Raw genomic sequence first — 7,054 nt, forward strand, 5'->3', positions numbered from 1 at the left:
TCGAAATTGCAACTGAAATAGTCACACATATATAGCACCAAAGAAATCGTATTCAATGCACGAAACAGGCATATACATACTAAAGTGGAGGCCATATCGAAACATATATACGATTACTGCGATTCCATCCAACATAATTTACGATTTCTAGAAAAAAAAATCTACGATTTCGCCGATTTTATCCGTCCAAATATACGATTATGCGTGATCTTATTACGATTGAAAGTACCAATATACGACTCAAGATTTTCGAATAAAAAAAAACAAATGGTGTACAGTGGGAATCGAACTTAGGTCCTTTGATTGAGAACTGCGCGTTATCTCTATTGGCTATATTGCCAAGTTGAAAATAGAGAGTTCAAAGTGAATGGCATGAAACGAATAAAAATTAGCATGATACGGTGCGAGACTTGTGGTGGGATCGTAGTTGTTGTGCATTAAGTGGCACCAAAGTGGCACGGCGCAAGAGGCCCGGAATTCACATCCTTGTTAGAATCTATACATCACTTATTGTAAGTCATCTGCTAGTATGAAAACCTTATATTTGGTTGAAATTATTGCTACCATGGTTGGAATGTGTCAACAACAACAAAAATTCAAATTTGTTATGAATACTATTTTTTTCTTTTTCTCCATCATACAAATATGTAAACAAAACCATTTACGATTTCCGAGATTAGGATTCGACTATTGAAAGTGCAGTAACAATCATATGCGACTGTAAAAATGAATATACGATTTTTACGATTTCATTCACTTCGTATACGACGCAAGTGTGACGCAAACGGTCAATATGCAATATTGTTACAGTAGTATACGATTTCACCGATTTTCATAATACCTTTAGGTAGCAAGCTCGATTTAGCAGATTCATATATGATGTGAAGCGGCGATTTCCACGATTCAAAGAAATTATATATACGATGCTAGCGAACTTGCAGCTTGACACTAAGAATGTATGTTTTCTTCACGATTCTATCCGATTCTGTGCGATCCTACCGATAGTATCTCGCACCTTTTATGATCGGCGACGACTTTATGAAACAAAATCGCAATTGAAATTTAATTTGGCATGAAATGCGATTTTACGCAATCATTGTCAACATATATACATATTATTATACAATTCTGATTCAATATATGAATATGTACGATTTTTTCCACACAATGATTTACGATATGTGGTTGGCTGGGTCAACACCTCGTCGTACATGGCATTCCATAACACCGGACCCAGGATGGAACCTTGCGGGACTCCTGAGGTTATGTGAAAGCACTTCCGACCCTCCTCCGTGTCGTAAACTAGTACCCGATTCTAAAAGTAACTTTCGAGAATCTTGTACAGGTACCCCGGTATCCCCAGACGCAAGAGCGCATCTGCAATAGCAGACCAGCTGGTGCTATTAAACGCATTCATAACATCCAGAGTCACTATCGCACAGAAACGAATTCCCCTCCTCTTAGGCTTGAGTTCTTTCTCAGCGGTTTTTGTAACCGACAACATAGAGTCTACGGTCGACCTCCTCTTCTGAAAGCCGAAGCGGTTGCACGAGTGACCATTTACACCCTCGATGTGCCTCAACTTTCTGTAGAGGATGATCTTTTCGAGCACCTTGCCCGCCGTGTCGATCAAACATATTGTTCTATATGCCCAGGGGTCTCCGGGCAGTTTCCCCGCCTTTGGCAATAGAACTAGGCTCTGCGGCTACCAAACAGCTGCTGGAAAAACTTCCTCGCCCAAGCTTTTTTGCATAGAGGACCTGAACATCCCGGGAGACTCTGCAATAGCTACTTGTAAGGCCATGTTCGGAACTCCGTCCAGACCTGAGGCCTTACCTACGTTGAGGGACTTTGCTATCTCCGCAAGTTCCTCATCGGTGACTCTCTCATCACCACTAGTAAGACGGTAGTTGCCCACCGGACTTGCCTAGGCACGGTCGCATCGCACGCACCCGGGAGCACCTCTTCCAGCTCGTTTCCGCTTAAACCGAGTAGGTTTGGCTCACGGTGGAGCGCCTCCCAAAATACCTCGTCGTTGAAGTATGATGTCTTCAACCTGCGAGGGCTTGGCCTTGGCCTAGCCGCCTCTTCTTTCACCCGCTGCCTGCTATTATTGTAGCCGATACTGTAGCGAACCGCCAGGTGATCGCTGTGAGTGTAGCCAATCCGAGGTACTCTTGGTACCAACATTAGCCAGGTCGACATCTAGTATGGGCAGCGTCTCTAGCAGAGTATGACCCTGCTGATTCGTAAAACGGCTTCCTCATTCCACGGCCCCGACATTGAAGAAACCCGCTATTACCACCGGCCTTCGCCCTGTCAGCACGGTCGTCATGCAGTCAAGCATCTGCGTAAACTGCTCGATCAACCACCACCGCGGAGACGCATAGCAGCTACAGTTTACTTTGGCGACCACGAAACCCTCGTAAGTAGTTCATAGACACCAAGTCCTGACCGGGGTATTTACTCGTCGTCCATATCGCCGCCATTTTTCTGGACCCATCCGTGATCCACCCCATCAGTCCTCCACTCAGAAACCGTCTGACAAAGCAGTTGCTGAGCCGCGTCACAGTGGTTCAGATTCAACTGCGTAACCTGGCACTGTGATTTGTTAACTGCGGCTTTCTTGAAGGACGGGTACCTTGGACCACCCGTTGGATGCCTGTTGTTCACGGATTTCCCGGTGCTAATCAGACAAATGGGTGGACTCGTGCAGCCTTGTGCCTTATGGCCTTCGGCGCCGCATATCCTACACAGTTTGCTCCTGTCAGGGCCATTGCCTTGACTTGTGCCCTGGCTCCAGACACCTGAAGCAAACCTCCGGGGGCTCTTGAAAGGTCAGATGACAAACTGACCAGCCCACCCTGATCTTTTCTACTTCAACGGACTTCTCTACGTCCGCTACATATAACTGAACCAAAGCTACCTGTGTCGCCGCCGGCCCCTTCAGAACGGCTGCGGTGGTCACCTGCACCTCAAACTGCTGCCGCAGTGCCGTGACGAGCTCTTCCACTTTTTTTTTCTTTTTCTTTATTCTGCTTCGGTGACCTCGTCTAGGTTTTTTACCTTCAGAGTCGCCTCTTGTGTGAGATCACCTCTACCTTTTCGCCAAGGACCTCTTCCGCCAAACGTTTGTAGACGGCGCCCTTACGCTCCTTATCGCGCTTCAGTTCCAGGATCATCTCGCCCGTACGAATACGTCTGATACTGCGCATGTCAACTCATAGATCTATGATCCTTTCTCGCGCTTTGCACCTACTCTTTTACTCCTTGGTTAGGCGTCCCTAGCTACTTCTACCGGCGGCTTTGCCTTATTCTTCTTCTGCTCGACCTTCTTCCAAAGGAGGTCCTCCCTTTGGTTCGCCCTAAAGTGTGGTTGCTGAGGGCCTACCAACGGTCGCAACCCCTTGTTCACATCCTTCCGGAACGGGCCAGTCTTTTCAGACCCACTCTTCCCAACTTTCCGGGACGCCAGGCTGAGGTCTGACTTGTCAGCATTACTGCCGTCATTCGGGGTTAGTATTCTCCTAGCCTTGCGGGCACCATCAGACAGCTCCTCAGCTGATGGCTGCCTCACTCGCTTTTGTGAGTACTTATCACACGCAGTCGCATCCACCACATCTTTTGGACTTGTTTGCGAAAGTGAAGGCCTTCATCTGGATAGACTTCGTAACCTTTACTTTCACCGGTTCCACCGCTGCTGCAGTTTTCACGAGTCTCACGTGATCCTGCTTGGCATCGTTCATCGGGCATTACCTGTTCTGGCAACACCCTTTTGTTCTACAGTCATCACGTAGTCGGCATCGTAGTGGTCTTGTATCCTCTTCGCTGTTACCGACGACACACAAGTTATACATACACTTAAGGCACGTAGTTGCTCTGTACTTTGCTCAATCAGCTGTGTTTTGATCCGTTGGCAGACGCTACACACTTAAATTAAATCGCCGACCTCAGCAAACGGATTGCCAAGAATCCAACAACCGAGAATCCGGTAATAATTTTCACTGAATCTCGGTAAAAGTTTTACCGAGATGTCGTTAAAACTTTGCCGAGATCTCGGTAATCCAACTTTCTACCGAGATCTCGGCAAAGTTCACCGAGACTCGGTAATGGTTTACCGAAATCTCTGTAAAATTTTTACCGAGAATCAGTACCGAGATATCAGCTGTTGGATTCTCGGTAAACCATTTACCGAGATCAATTTCTGAATTTAAGTGCGTAAGTCATTCCCCTGGTAATGAGTTCTGATAGCTGCATGAATCTCTTAGCACCGTGTTGAAGCGTTCCACCATCCGCCCCATCCGCCCGTGAGTTGTCGTGACCACCGAAAGTTGTGCGCGAAATCAGGTCTTGGTGAAGAAGCCAAACCCCTAGTATACCGGATAGCCTCATGTATATTCTGAGCGATTACTATGATTCACGTAACCACTCCATACTTACGTCCTCCCTTTTCTGGATCAACTGTGCCGAAAGCTCCACCAGATATTCAACGCATCTTTTACTAAGCGGAATTTTCCGGTAAATCCTATTCGGTACATTTTGCAACACTCTCCTCCCGGTGAAAACTCCACAGACGGTCAGAGCACAAGTTCGAAAAACGCGAAGGGAAAAAATAAAATACTGAAACATGCAAATGAGGGTAATTTCCATTTAAATAGTTTGTTTATCAACTGGACGTGTACGGTTCGTACATACGTATACGTACCGACATGAATGGAGAACAGAGCGCGTACTGTCGGACGGTCGGGTGCGGTGTGGTTCCAAATGTGTGATTCTATCAGTCTTTGAATGACGGCGAACCAACAACCTAGTCCACGATTGGAAAGTGAGGACGGGCCAAGCGACGAGTGCACGAAGAAGGGTGCAGCAGTTTTCGTTTTCCAGCGAAATCGTTATTGGGTGCTATTAAAGTTAATAGATTTATTATTATGTTCCACCCTTTCGCAGTTGGTCGCGGTCGATGAAAGAGGGGGCTAGGATACGGTGAGTTATGCTTCGAATGGGGGTTGGGTTTGTGCTCGATGGCTCTTTGGTTAGCTTTTAGATAGACAAATGGGACAAATTTAGCATTCAAACGCTGGCAACTGGCATGCTGATGAATGAGAGATGGATTACTTATTCCTCCTGGGACGATGTTGGATCTAATTAGCAAGTGGAACACTGGCACACGCCTTTTCGGAAGCTGTGGATAATGAAATTTTCATAAATTCTGAAATGGAATAGGGCTTAGGTCAGCTCGGTTAAGCGTCTTCCAATGCGTTTTTTAATTTTCTCGCGTAATTAGCCCAATTGCAATAAATTTCAGCATGGTAAAATGTGTAAACACTAATTCCACGAACTGCTGCGTCAAATGCAGCGTGTGACACATTTTAAGCTTCGCATAATTTGTTCATTTGATTTCATAGTATCATCAAATGGAGCCCATGGGAGATAGCAATTTACATAATTTTCTAATATTTACCGAATGGTCGTTGGTAAGTTTCTGCTGAACAGAAGTTGGCATAGCCAGGCTTCAACGGCGGTGTCTGAATAGCTTTAGATTGTATACATACCTTACATATGCTTCATGGATGGAAGGTACTCACTCATTCACACAATCTTGCGAAGACTGCGCAGCGCAGCGTCCCACACCCCGAAAACGGAGAATTCCCAGGCAATCATCGCATTTGAAACAAGGGCGTATCCAGCTTTTTGGTCCAAGGGGGGGGGGGGAGGTGCAAGCACCCTTAGCAAATTTGCACCTAAACGCTGCACGGTGAAATTGAGTATATGACCATTATATTCTTAAAGCATTATTTATTCCTTCAGCTGTCACGCTGTTGTATTTTGTTCAATACGTTAAAAAAAAGCTCGCCTGATCTGCACAAATCAACGTGATGCTGGTAGCGGTGACCAATTTCTGGAAGAATAAGGATTTTTATTAACTCGTGCATTATTTTTTTCTGACTTTTATACTGTTAAAGTCTACACAATTTTCTTAAGAAATTATAGCTGAAATCTTTTGAAAATTACGTATTTTTTTGAAGACCAACCTAGAGTTTCCTGGTTCCTGTATGCCTCCTCTCCTCTCCTCTTCTTGGCGTAACGTCCTCACTGGGACAAAGCCTGCTTCTCAGATTAGTTTTCTTTGAGCACTTCCACAGTTATTAACTGAGAGCTTCCTCTGCCAATGACCATTTTGCATGTGTATATCGTGTGGCAGGCACGAAGATACTCTATGCCCAAGGAAGTCAAGGAAATTTCCTTTACGAAAAGATCCTGGACCGACCGGGAATCGAACCCGTCACCCTCAGCATGGTCATGCTGAATACCCGTGCGTTTACCGCCTCGGCTATATGGGCCCTGTTCCTGTATGCATCCCTTTTAAATTATCTTCCAATACTATTCGCTGGAGGAGTTCCTCCACAAATTCTTGAAATAATTTAAAAAAAACACGTAATCCTGAAAATGTTCTTGGGTACATCCCTGAAAAGATGTTTGAAAGATTTCTGAAATTTCCGAAAGAACTCCTGAATAAATTTTTGAAGAGAACCCTGAAAAAAAAACCTGAATAAATTCCTGTTGCAATTCCTACAGGAATGCCTGAAGGAAGCCCTGTAGAATTCCTGGAGGAATTCCCGGTGAAATTCCCGGAAGAATTCCTGGAAGAATTTTTGATAGTATACCTGAAGGAATTTCTATATAAACTATGGGAGGAATACCTAGATAAATTTCTGAAGAGATCTCATAAGAAAACCCTAGAAGAAATCCTACATAAATTTCTGGAGGATTGGTTGAGGGAATTCCTGGAGGAATCCTTGAAGCAATTCCTGGGAAAATCTCTAGTGAGAATCCTGAAGGAATGCCTGGAGAAACTTCTGGACAAATTCCGGGCGTAATTCCTGGAGGAGTATTTGGGTAAGACCCTTCTTGGATGAATTCTTGGAGCAATTCCTTGGAGAAATTTCTGGAGGAATCCTTGAAGAAAATCCTGAAGGAATCTCTAGAGGAAGAATCCCTGAAAAATTCATGAAAGTATACCTGGAGAATTTCCTGGAAAAATCTCTGAAGGAAT

Source organism: Aedes albopictus, chromosome 3 (assembly GCF_035046485.1).
Source record: "Aedes albopictus strain Foshan chromosome 3, AalbF5, whole genome shotgun sequence".
Classification (NCBI taxonomy): Eukaryota; Metazoa; Arthropoda; class Insecta; order Diptera; family Culicidae; genus Aedes; species Aedes albopictus.